General features: G+C 41.1%; 1 protein-coding gene across 3 annotated transcripts in view; it reads left to right on the plus strand.

The window, feature by feature from the left end:
* Positions 1-6,945: 6,945 nt before the first annotated feature.
* TBPL1 (TATA-box binding protein like 1) overlaps positions 6,946-12,367 on the plus strand; it is a 29,367-nt gene continuing 23,945 nt past the window's right edge. Inside the window, exons 1-2 of one of the 3 annotated variants that reach the window (XM_072643394.1) lie at positions 6,995-7,078; positions 8,105-8,311. The gene's annotated coding sequence lies outside the window, so the exon portion shown is untranslated. Of the gene's footprint in view, positions 7,079-7,522; positions 7,613-8,104; positions 8,312-12,367 lie in introns of those variants that run through there. The other 2 variants (XM_072643392.1, XM_072643393.1) reach the window with 2 other exon arrangements.

Raw genomic sequence — 12,367 nt, forward strand, 5'->3', positions numbered from 1 at the left:
TAATTTATCTTGTACATTATTTGTACAAAGTTGTTTGCATATTTTCTCTTTTATTAGATTGTGAGCTCCATGAAAGCAGAGACTGTTTTTACCTTTCTTTATATCTCTGGCACTCCAGTGCCTGGCACATTGTACCAATTGCCTATGGCAATACTTATTTGCTGCCTGAATGGCTGCCATATCAAATTGTTGGTTTATGCCAGGCATATATTCTACTAAACTCTTCAGATTTTTTTCTCTCTTATTTTGAATGAACTTCTATTTAGGCACATCTCCTCCATCTTGTATTTCTTAAGTAAGAAATCATTTTCCTTAACCACAAAATAGGTTCAATAACACTAACAGTGCCTGCTTACTTTCCTTGTCTATAAATAAAGCAGTAAAAGCAACACAGTGAGGTATTTGCCCTATATTTGGAAAGACTGTTTTTCAAGTGCAGGGAAGAATACCTTGGCCTATAATACTAAAAGAAATTGGATTAATAACGAAATTCTTTCATGAACAAAATTCCAACATTACAGTAAGTTATGTCAATAAGGAATAAAATAAGGAACAGTTTAAAATAGGGGTTTAGCTAGTGGTTCAGCGGACAGTGCACCAGCCTGAAGTCAAGAAGACCTAAGTTCAAATCTGGCCTCAAGACATTTACTGTGTCATCCTGGGCAAGTCACTTAATCCTATTTGCTTTAGTTTCCTATATTCTATTCCAATTATTCTATAAAATGAGATGGAGAAGGAAATGGCAAACCACTCCAGAATCTTTGCCAAGAAAACCCCAAATGGGGTTAGACACAACTGAAAAACAACAACCTTTTTTGTGTCATGGATCCCTCTAGTTATCTGGTAAAGAATGGACCATTTCTCAGGCTAAGAACCCCTACCCTGAAAAGATTGACATGACGAACAGAAAACTCAATGAATGAATAAAGGGATAAATTAATGAGTTAAAATTTTAGTGACGCTCTTTAAACATTTTTTTTTTGTATTTCCAAATGTGTTCCCCAAGCCTCCCCTCTACTAGAACTATTCTTTGTAACAAAGAACAAATAAAACAAAGAACAAATAAGAGAACATTTTAAAGAACCTATTATATATTGCGCACTGTTCTAGACACTGGGCATGAATACAAATGAGAAAGTTCCTGCTTTCAGTGATTAAGGGAAGAAAACTCATGTAAGAAACTCAAGTCAGGGAAAGGAATTTTCATCTGGGGCATCACAGAGATTGTGAGTGGAGCCATAGAGCAGTCATGGGAGATTATGAACATAGATTATCATTATATGCACCGTCAGAAACCACTGATATGTTAGTGGTTTTTTGAAAAGTGAAGTGCTTTTTTTCCTCTGTCTTTTAAAATCATTGTTCTAAGAAAGAACTCTCTGGATAAGGAACGGATATATTTGGAAATGAGGATAATATGAAAACAAAAGACATAAAATGACATTTTTTAAAACTGCAAAATAATTTTAAAATAACAGTAGTAATGATCATAAATAATAGTCATAATCATAACAAAACACCTAGGGGTTTTGATAGGCAGCAAGCTCAATATGTTAGTACTTGATAAGCTATCCAAAGAAGGTAATTGTGTCTTAGGCTCCATTAACTAAAGCATAATGTCTACAACATGGGAAGGGGAGGTGATAGTCCTGTTGTACCATTTAGACCACATTTAGAGTATTGTATTTTGCTTTGGATGCCACATTTCAGAGAGGATATCAATATGCAAGAGCCCTTTTAGATAAAGGCAATCAAAATACTGCAGGGTGGAGAAGGCTAAAAAAGTTAAATTCAGTTGATAGTTCTAGAGATATTTAACTTGAAGAAAAAAACTTAGGAGGAACAGGATGACTGTTTCCAAGTATCTGACAGCTTGTCATGGAAAAGGTTTAGACTATATCTGTATGGCCCCATTAGGCAGAATTAGGAGTGGGTGGAAGTTGCAGAGAGAGAGATTTTTACTAACTATAAGGAAAAACTCCCTAGCAAATGAAGCTGTTGAAAAGTGGAGTAAACGCCCTCAGGAGATGTTTCCCATGGCTAGATTATTTAAGCAGAAACTGGACAGCAGAACACTGAGGATGTTTTGTCTAGGGTTACCTATTTTGGTACATATTGAACCAGAAAACTTCTGTAGTTACCTTCAACTCTCAAATGCTATGATTCTATATTACTAGCTCTACAGTTAGCTCACTGGACCCGGAACAAGTCATTTGGCATCACAGGATTTAGTGCTAAAAGGAATCTTAAAGATCATTTAATCCTGACCATTTATTTTACAAAAAGAAAAAACCAAAGTCCAGAGAGATGTATGTGACAGATCCAACAATAATGAATTCTAAATCTAGTGTCCTGCTTAACTTTAAGTCTCATATATTATAAACAAAAAATAAATTTTATAAATAAAACCATAAATTTAAAGATTTGGATCACGTGACTTCTAAATTCCTTTCCATCTCTAATATTTTGTGACACTATTCCATTGGGAATTTCTTGAGAAAGTTCAAAATAGAAAATTATTTTGCCTAAAGCAGAAGCTCTAATCACGAGGTCTATATACACCAAAGGTGTCTGGGAATATAGTTCTGGGGGGGTCTGTGAACTTAGATGGGGGGACATTATTATTTCAATATAATTGATTTCCTTTATGATCCTATATATTTTATGCATTTAAAAACATGGTGAAGAGAGTTCTATGTCACACACACACACACACACACACACACACAAAAGATTAAGAACCCCTGGTCTAAATGTAGGTAGGTGACATAGTGGATAGAGCAATGGACCTGGAACCTGGAAAAACTGAATTTAAATCTGGCGTTAGAAACAAGCTGTGTGGCCTTAACCTCTTCCTGTGCCAGTCTCCTCCAATGAAAAATGAGGGTAATAATAACACCTCCCAATATTGTTTTGAGGATCAAATAGGATAAAATTTGTGATGTGCTTGGCACACAGTGCTTGCTTAATAAATATGCATGTTCTTTTCTAGTTCATATTTAGCTTAACTTTTTTCTTATTGTATATAGACATATTTTTCAGCGGTTACATCACAGAATCCTCAAATACTGTCTGCATGGATAGATATTACTTAAGACTTTGGGAAACTTTGCACTGATCTATATCGCCACATATTTTAGATTTCATTTGAAATAATGTCATAACACGTTCCATTTGAAAGGGATCTTAAAGATCATCTTTTCTAATTTTCTTACATTTGATTAAAAAAATAAGGTTCAGAGAAGTCAAATAATTTGCCCAAGGCCATGAAGCCAGTAAGTAGCTGCTCTGAGACTAATACCCAGGGCTCAAATCCTGGTACAATGTTCTTTCTGCTGTACCAAGGTCCTATCTAATCATAATTAAGTAACAGTTTAAGTAGCCTCCCAATTTAGTCACTGTATGAGAGTTGATACTTTTCTGGGTTACATGAAGTAACCCAATATATACGCAATTCATTTAATTATGACATATAACCCCCAATCAAAACTAAAATTAATCTGTATTTATTGGTAGTAAATATTAGTGAAATGTTAGACTAACACAATAGCAACTCAATAAAACATATACGTATCTTTTCCTGTTTTTCTTACTTTTTTATATTACATGACTCTACATATATTTTTCCATTGTAATAGTTTTATCTTTAAATTTAAAACTGCAACCAGCACTTTAAACTATTGCTATTGATTGACATACAGTGCTGCGGACAAAAATGCATATGAACTCTACTGATTAACCTCTCTGTTCTGTATTTAGCTAGACTAGTCCTTGAATAGGAAATGGAGATATTGACTGAGCCTGTATTTGAAGTCTTCTCAGCTTAGTAAAACTTGAGCTTGATAGAACTTGGTAGCTTGACAGAACTGGAGCTTGCAATCTGCTGTTAGCCTTAAAGAATCCAGGTCCATGTCCATTCCATGAAGCATCTGAGTGGGACTTGAGGGGGGAGGGGAAACAGGGTGTCACTGGACATTTTTTTGTAATATTTTCTTTGTGCTTCTGATAATCAATATGTGGAAGGTGATATTATTCTGTTTATACCACTTTCTGCTAGCTCCCACATGGAATTCTAAAAAGGATAATTTTCTGCCAATTGTTTCTTTTTTGGGTTATTTCATCAAGACTTTCTTATTTCCTGACTTTTTCTTATTAAGAAAACACTCCAACAAAGTCATGCTGTTGGGTCTCATTGTGGTCTGGAGAAAACTGGGTTTTCAAAGGCTGACCCATTGGAACAAAAGGTATGGCAGATCCTACTAAGTTAGAAAAGCTTTATGAGTCTAGTGATGTATGTATGTCCGTTGTGTGAAGACCAGAAGAGTTAAAAGTAATGAGGCTCATCTCTAGAAAATCAGCCATCAGATGACAAATTGCTGGCCACAGCAACCATAAATATTAAGACACTGATGTGCAGAAGTTATACCCATATACTGATGAAATCATAAACTCTTCAAGTATTAAAGTGATTGATATAACAATCAGACTGTTAACCTTACCTCTTAACTCGACCTTAGCATTATATTAACAACTTTACTCTTTTCACTCCTTAGTAATCTTGTGGATAGAATCCATACTTGGGAAGGGTCAGATTCAACGACCTCTGATGTCCCCTCAACTCTAAGCTTATGTGATTGAAAGACTAGGAAAGTGTTGCCATTCAATCCATAAACTCAGCATTAGCTCAAAAATTCAGCAGTTTTCTCCTCTACTTGGACTTCTCTAGAAATTATTTAAAAGGATCAGTTATATCTGGTAGGGGCAACTTTCTCCTAGTGAGTGAGATTAGTGGTAATTAGCAGATAAATCCTAGGAAGTTTCATGAGGTCCAGGGAGGGTCAGTGGCTTCTCACAAAGAGCATGGTTAGTAAAAGGGGCAATTTGAATTCTATTTCTAGAATTGTATTAAATTGATTTTTTCTTTGCTTCCTTTCAAAAAACTGCATATTAAATAATGTGCAATATAACTGATACAGGAGACATCCTCATACTTTTTGTCAGTCACAATACTGGATGATTGTAGTAGATAAACCTCAACCCAGTGCTTCCTACATATGAAGGACAGGGGTTTTTTGTTTTAATCTAGCCGCAAGCCCTATAAAACTTTATTTAATTTAAATAATAAAATTCATTTATTACTTAACTATTAGTGTAATGGATAGTGTATTGCACTTGGAGTCAAGAAGAATACTGCCTCAGATAATTACTAGCTCTGTCACTGTGAGTAAAATACAACCTTCCTCGGTTTCCTCTTATTTAAAATGAGGGGGTTGAACTTGATGCCTTCTAAGGTCCCTGGTTCTTAATAAGGGTTATTCAAGTGACACAATTTCTTGTTAAGACCTCTGTGGATGACAAATAAAACTTAATCTTCCCTTTGGATTTTAGATGTAAAACTCTATCCGTCATATTTGGAATAAACACAAAGGGAGCCATCCATACCCTTTTTTACCTTTAATTATGTGTAAAACTTTTCGGGAAGGATTGGAAAGATTCCAAGGATTAACTTGGCCCCTAGACATAACAAAACTCGGATGGAGCTACTAATTATGAATAAACAAATTACGAACAGTGGCTCAAGAAGAATCGTCTCAAACCAACCTACCGTTTAAGTGGCCTGAAATGACCCTCAGAGCTCCGGCGAAGGAGGGAAATCTCTTATGAAATTACTCAGATCCTGAAATATAAAATGTTGAAGTGGAAACGACTATGAGCTGTGATGAAATCTCCGCTGAAAAGAGGCCATTTAGTATATGAAAATGAGGAAATTGCAATATATAACGATCGTATTATATATAACACGTATATAATTACGTGAACATATGTAATGATATTATATATGAGGAAGTAAATCACGTGTTCGAATCCAGGCCACAATCGAGGGAAACGTTCCAGAGCTACAAAGAACAAGAGGCCCCGTTATTTGTCCAGACGGCCTCCGGGTCAGAAGATGTCCACGCTACGCTCGTCGTAGACGTGGAGGAGACGGTTTAGGCCTTTACATTTAGATGTGCATGTCGGGACCTTGTTCTCCTTAGCAGGACCCCAAAACTGCTGGGGGGGGTCTCAGGGATCAGCCCGCGGGCGATACTTCGGTGGGGGCAGGGCCGGGGCCAGCGCTTCCAGTGGAAGCCGGACGCCCACTTCCTCGGCTCTGGCCGCGCTGCCCGCACCGGGCCGCAACGGCCGCTTTCTTAAAAAATGACACGCGGATCGACCCTTCATCACCTTTAATTGCAAACCCGCACTCGGAGGAGCCGGGGTATTTCCCGGCGTTCCGGAATGTCATTATTAGCATTTAAAAGACGGCTACAGGTCCAGGCTACGCCTAAGCCTCCCAGTCCCCTCCGGGGCCTTGGCGCCCACAGGGAGAGCCCGGCGGAAGTCTAACCGAGTCCCGGGAGCCCTCCGCCCCGCCCCCAGGCCCTCCCGCAGCGGAGAAAGCCCACCGCTAGGGGCGCGCGCACGGCGAGTGCGCGTGCTCGGAGCGCCGCGCCTGCTACGCTGGGCCCAGTGCAGGGCTCCCGGGAGGCCGCGCCTTCTTCCCCCTCCTCCTCGCTGGGCGGTGTCTCCCGCTGCCGCGCCTCTGGGGGTGTATGGGTAGGGGGAGGTGCGAGGGAAGGTGCGCTCTCAACGAGCTCCGCCCCCTTTGGCCCCGCTGGGGCGCTTCCTCCGTCTACCCTTCCTTCCCCCTGCGGGGGCTGACCCTGAGACCGAGGAAGCGGCGGCGGCGGGAGGAGGAGTAGAAACCGGAAATAGCCGGCTAGCGCGGCTCTGCGGCCCACCTCTGTGGGGGCGCTCTGGCCGGGCACCTTCTCTATGCCCTCTCCCCGCCCCCACCCCCCAGTTCGCCGCGTTTTGTGCTGTTTATTGTCGCAGGGAAGCGGCTGCGGCTTCGGACCCGGAACAACAAAGCGCGAGCTACGGAGCCGGGGCCGCGGGGGCTCCTAGCAACGAGCCGGGGCGGGAGTTCCATGGAGACTGGGCAGCGCCGCCGCCTCCCGCTGCTGCTGCTGCTCTTGCTCCGCCGTCGCCACCACCGTCAGCCGCACTGCCGCCGCCTCCTTCTTCCTCCTCGGTAACGGCAGCCCCCGGGGCCCGGCCTGAGGGAGGATGGGGGGGGGCTGCTCCCCAGAGGGGAGGGCTGGGAAGGTGCGAGGCGCGGGGGTTGGTCGGCCCCGGGACGGGCAGAAACAGTGGATGGGGGGTCCCCATCCAGCCTGCGGCTTATCGGGGTTAAGTAGGGGGGGGTTTCTCATCCAGCCCGCGGCTTATCCGGGGTTGGATGGGGGGGTCCCATCCAGGCTGCGGTTTATCCATGGTGGTGGGGAGGTGACAGTTCACTCTCCGAGAGGGCTTCATCCAGGGAGAGCCTGTAAGGATCCGAATTGGACGGGAGGGAAGGAATGGGGGTGGGGGGCTTGGAATGGGGGGGCCCGGTTAGGCTTGAGGCGTCGGGTGCGGGGCGGTTTAACGTGTCAGTCCGTGCTGGGGAAGAGGGGGAGAGCGGAGGCCCCCTGCCTCGGGTTGTGGGGGGCTCCTCCCGGATGCCGAACCGAAGGATGAGGAGCGGCTCCGGGCCCCGTTGTCCCTCCCAGGAAACTTGTCCGAGGTAGGGGGGCGGGGAGAGGGCCGGAGGTCTTTGGGAGGATGTGGGAGCTGCCCTGCCCTAGATGACACCGTCGGGGTCTCCTTTCCAGACCTCCCCCCGATCGTCGTGAAGAGAAATCCGAGCGAGGAGGGTGGTCTGTCAGTAGTGGGGGCCCGTCAGGCAGCATTGATGAAGCGCCTGCTGTGTGCAGGCTGGAAGAAAGGGCTAATTCATTTCCCCTTGTAGCCCGATTGGCATCTTCGGACTTTCTTCCTGCCTCCGCATTATTATGTCTCCAGCAGTTGCGTTTGACCTACATTTTCGGGCTGCTGCAGGAACTGTAACATTGTCCTCGAGGTGCCCAGAGTGCCCCAGCTCTGTGCGGATGTTGGGAGAGGATGAAGTGGGAGTGACGGGAGGTTTGTGGCTCAAGGTGTCAGGGTCGGAGGTTTCTGGTGGAATGTAATTATTTTTTTAATGACAAATATTTTGAGTGTTTACACCATGTGTTAGATGCTACAGGTCACAAAATGAGTAAATCCCATAATGACTAGGAGGAATACAAGCACATGTACCACTGGAGAGGTAAATCAATACTGTATGAATTCAGAGAAGGAGTGGATCAAATCCTCATGGAAGACAGGTATAATGAGAGGCTTAATGGAGGAGGTGGCATTGAAAATGGTGCTTGAAGTAGCAGGGGGATCAGTGAATCACTAGGTAAGTCGCTTGAAGATCATTGAAACTCAGGCTCCTTATTATTTGCTCTGAGGATCAAATGAAAATATACTTGGAATTTCTTTGAGAATTTTAAAGTGTCATGCAAACGTGAGTTATTTTGGGGGGAGGCATTCCTTGAGAGAAGGAGAGGAAATTAAAAACAGGGAGGAGGGAAAATGCAAAATGTTTTGGGGAAATATTGAATGGTTCTGTTTGGATAGAAGGTGTGGTAGATGAAGGTAGATTAGGGTCAGATTATGAGGGAAATGTAAATTCAAAGCTAAGGAATTTGGACTTAATTTAGCACAGAATAGTCATTCAACTTGCATTTGACAAATATTCATTAAGCACTTACTATTTGTCAGTCATTGTGATAAACACTGGGGATTTTAAAAATTCAAAATTAATATAATTGGAGCTATGAAGAGTACTTACAGTGATGAATAGAGTGAAATGGAGGGGAATAAAAGTGAAAGCGAGGAGTCTAGTTCAGAGGCTTTCACAATAACCCTGCTAAGAAGAAATGAGATTCTAAATTAGAATGGTGGCAGTTGGAATGGAAAGGATTGGGATACATGTGGAGACACTCCAAAAGATAGAATGAATCTACAGGACTTCAAGGAGCAGAAAGTGATCGTAGAGACCCCTTTGTTCAGACCTTTCATTTTACAGATGAGAAAACTGAGTCTCAAGGAAACTTAAATGACTTAACTCAAGATGAGCGCCACAGGGATTCAATACCTATTTTATACTGTCTTCATCAAACCAGCTTCTTTGGATTTCCCTATTTCACACCGTTTACTTAGTCATTCATGTTCAGTTTTGTTTTTTTTTTTTTTAGTTCTGATCCCTTATTTCTATTTCTACTGACAGCAGGTCCATTTTATCATCCACTTGGAATACTACAATAGCACTTTTCTAAACTCTTCCCCTTCAATCCATCCTTCTAACACTGCTAGATTTTGTCCTTAACACACATCTTTAGATTGCATATCCCTACTCAGAATCCTTCAGTAGCTCTTTATTGCTTCCTGATAAAATCCAAACTCCGTAGCCCAAATTCATGGTGCTTTGTATATTGGTGTTTCCCTGTTTAATCAGTTTTATCTCATTTCCTTCCTCTCAACATAATGTAATGCTGTAACTGAACCTGACTACCCACCGCACATTTGTGCTTTGTGTTTGTACCTATGCTGACCCCATTCACTAACTATACCAGAGATAATTTTCCTCGTGCCATCTGTTTTTGTTTTTTTTAAGATTCTAAATACCCTTGAAATCAAGGCCCAGCTCAGAAACCATCTCCTCAATGGAATCTTCAGCTTATCTCAATCAGAAATTATCTTTCCTTCCTCCGACTCTTAATAATACTTTGTATTTTAATATTAACTCTTAAGCTTCTATTATATTTCTGTTCTGCATCGTAATTTTATATTTACTGTCTTACACTTAAGATCCTGATAAATGTTTAAATTTCATTGCAAACATGTTTATCTTTCATCCTTAGTACTATGTTGTAAGCTTGTAGCAAGCAGTGGTCACTTCGTAATTATCCTTTTGTTCCCACTGCCTTTTATAGTGCTTTTCACATAGTGAGCATTTGATTACTGAATTGAATTCTGTTTTCTGTGTAAGGTTGTTTAATGAAAGAATAGTATTCCTATTAGTTTTCCTATTTTCTATATGAAGAGAACTTGAGATCTCACTAAACAAGCTATCTTTAATATATCATCTTTTAAAAAATTCTATCAGTAACCAAATCTTCCTCAAAGCCTATAAGGATCCTTACTTAACTGATCTCTTTTTAACCATAGCTGTCAAAACTAAGTTCAGACCTAGTATGCAGAATGGAGAATGAAATCTAAGGTAAAAACAAGCCACTGTCAGAGAAAGCAAGACCCACAGATTGGAGGCCAGAGAAGTAGTAATGACAAAACAGGGTTAAAACTAGAAGATGCCATGTTAACTATTTTCAATCAGAACAAAAAAGACTCAGTCTAGATATGAAGAATGAGATGAAAATTCATATTTAAAGTTAAGTAAATCGGAGTCCAAAATGCAAAGCCAGATGCCAGGAGTTAGAATAGAAGTCTCAGCAAGGATTAGGGTGAGACTATCAGACAAAACTGTATAAATGGCTTGATGAATCGGGCAAGGTTTTACTGGCAACTGATTGGATTTTGGGGATGAAGGGAGAGTCAAAAATGACACCAGGATTTTAACTGGAGAGCCTCAGAGAAAAGAAATAGAGAAGCCCACATAAAGGGATAGACTAGGTGCTCCTGAGACTCCCTCTGAATATTCTTTAATCTTGAGGATTAGTTCCAGGGACAGGTTTTAGAAAGATTGAATTTGAACTGCCAAAGAGAGAGATTCAATTGGAAATAAAATGGTCAGCTGCCATGATTCCAAGCTCTGTCTCTATGCCCCTTCCTCATTTGAACTAAAGTCATATATTTTCAAGAATGACTCAGGTGACCAAGGCCATATAGGGAGTGGGCAGAAGACAAGATGAGGGATGGAGACAGAACCTAAGGGAACCAGAGGAAGAATGGATAACAGTGATAATCTGACATTAAAGAAGTATGGGATAGAGGGAGCTTCAAAAGTGATTAGCAATGTAAGATACTACAAAGAAGTAGAGAAGGAAGAGGACTAGGCAGAAGCTATTAGATTTGGGGATTTAAGGGGGACATTGGTGACCTTCAGAATAGAGGAAATCTAGTGAAGGTGGCAGAAGATAGATTTCAAAAAGTTAGAGTGGCAAAGAATTAGAGATACTAAATCTAGGCTATTTATGGTGGAACCATCCTGGATTAAAAGATATGAGAAAATGGCAGCTTACCTACCTATGTATAAGACATTTTCTGGGCACCTGAGTTGGTCCATAGTTCGTACAGATAAATACAGATGTCTTACTAATTCTTGGTCTCGTGTCATAGACTGCCTAGTGGTTTTATACTTACTCCAAACTTCTCTAAGTGACTAAAAAGAAACTTTCCTGTGGTATAATGAAAAGACCTCACATATGAGGTATTGTGATACTATTAGTTAATTCTTTGGGAACAAAGCTTCTTTATACAGTTAAAAACAAAATCTTCAGAAGTCATGGAGGCAGAACTGCATGTGTTTGCAGCTTCATGAACTCACTCCACTACTTGTATATATTTGTCAAGGCCAATTTGAAGGTAAACAGAGTCAGTCCTAGGCAAAATCCTGAAGTAGTTGGACCTGGTTTTCTGTTTGCTTTGTCCCCCTGTAAACGTCTTTATCCGTTTGTCTTTCTCTAGTCTCATTTGCTTAGCAAAACATGCCATTTATGCTTGTGGATTGAGTGATGGTAGAAGTCATTCACACTAAGGTGTTAAACCTTTTATCTCTAATTAATTGTGAAAATCAGGAGTGGGGAGTAAAGGGATGGGGGTGGAGAACTTACAGAAATATTGGCCTTTGCTAGCAGGTTGGTAAGGTGGTAAACCTGATTCCCTCTTTTTGAGGTGTCTAGGTAGAGGAGCTGGAGAAGCTTATAGTACTAAACACTATTGGAAACCAGGGAAGAGCCCTTTCTTCTCTGACTTTCTTCCTTTCATCTCTGGCCTCTTATAGGACCTGGAGTTCTGCCTCTAGTTCAGGTAACCTGGTAGATCTATTCAGTCCAGACATTTCCTCATAAGTTAGTCTCCTCCCCTATATATGCCCCTACTTTTGTCCCAAAACTCTCAGATACATTTGTATACATTTATATAGTGAGACAAAGTCAGAGGTATCTATGCGTACATTTGACTGTATTATAGTTGGATTTTAAACCCCTCTTTATCTTAGGTCCTGGAAAGCATCTTTATATAACTATATTATATCTAATTCTGATTCCAGTCAAAAATGTCCTTTTCTGGAACACATCTTTTTTGGTAGCTTTTGATAGAGGTGGGGGCTATTCTTTTAGTTTTGTTTTTTGTTTCATCCTTAATTCCTTCCTTAGTCTGAATGACTGTTTAGCTTAGTAGATAAGAGTGTTATACTGGGAAATAGGAGTGCTAAATACCACTTTGGTTTTGT

This window comes from Notamacropus eugenii, chromosome 2 (genome assembly GCF_028372415.1).
Source record: "Notamacropus eugenii isolate mMacEug1 chromosome 2, mMacEug1.pri_v2, whole genome shotgun sequence".
In the NCBI taxonomy this organism is placed as follows: Eukaryota; Metazoa; Chordata; class Mammalia; order Diprotodontia; family Macropodidae; genus Notamacropus; species Notamacropus eugenii.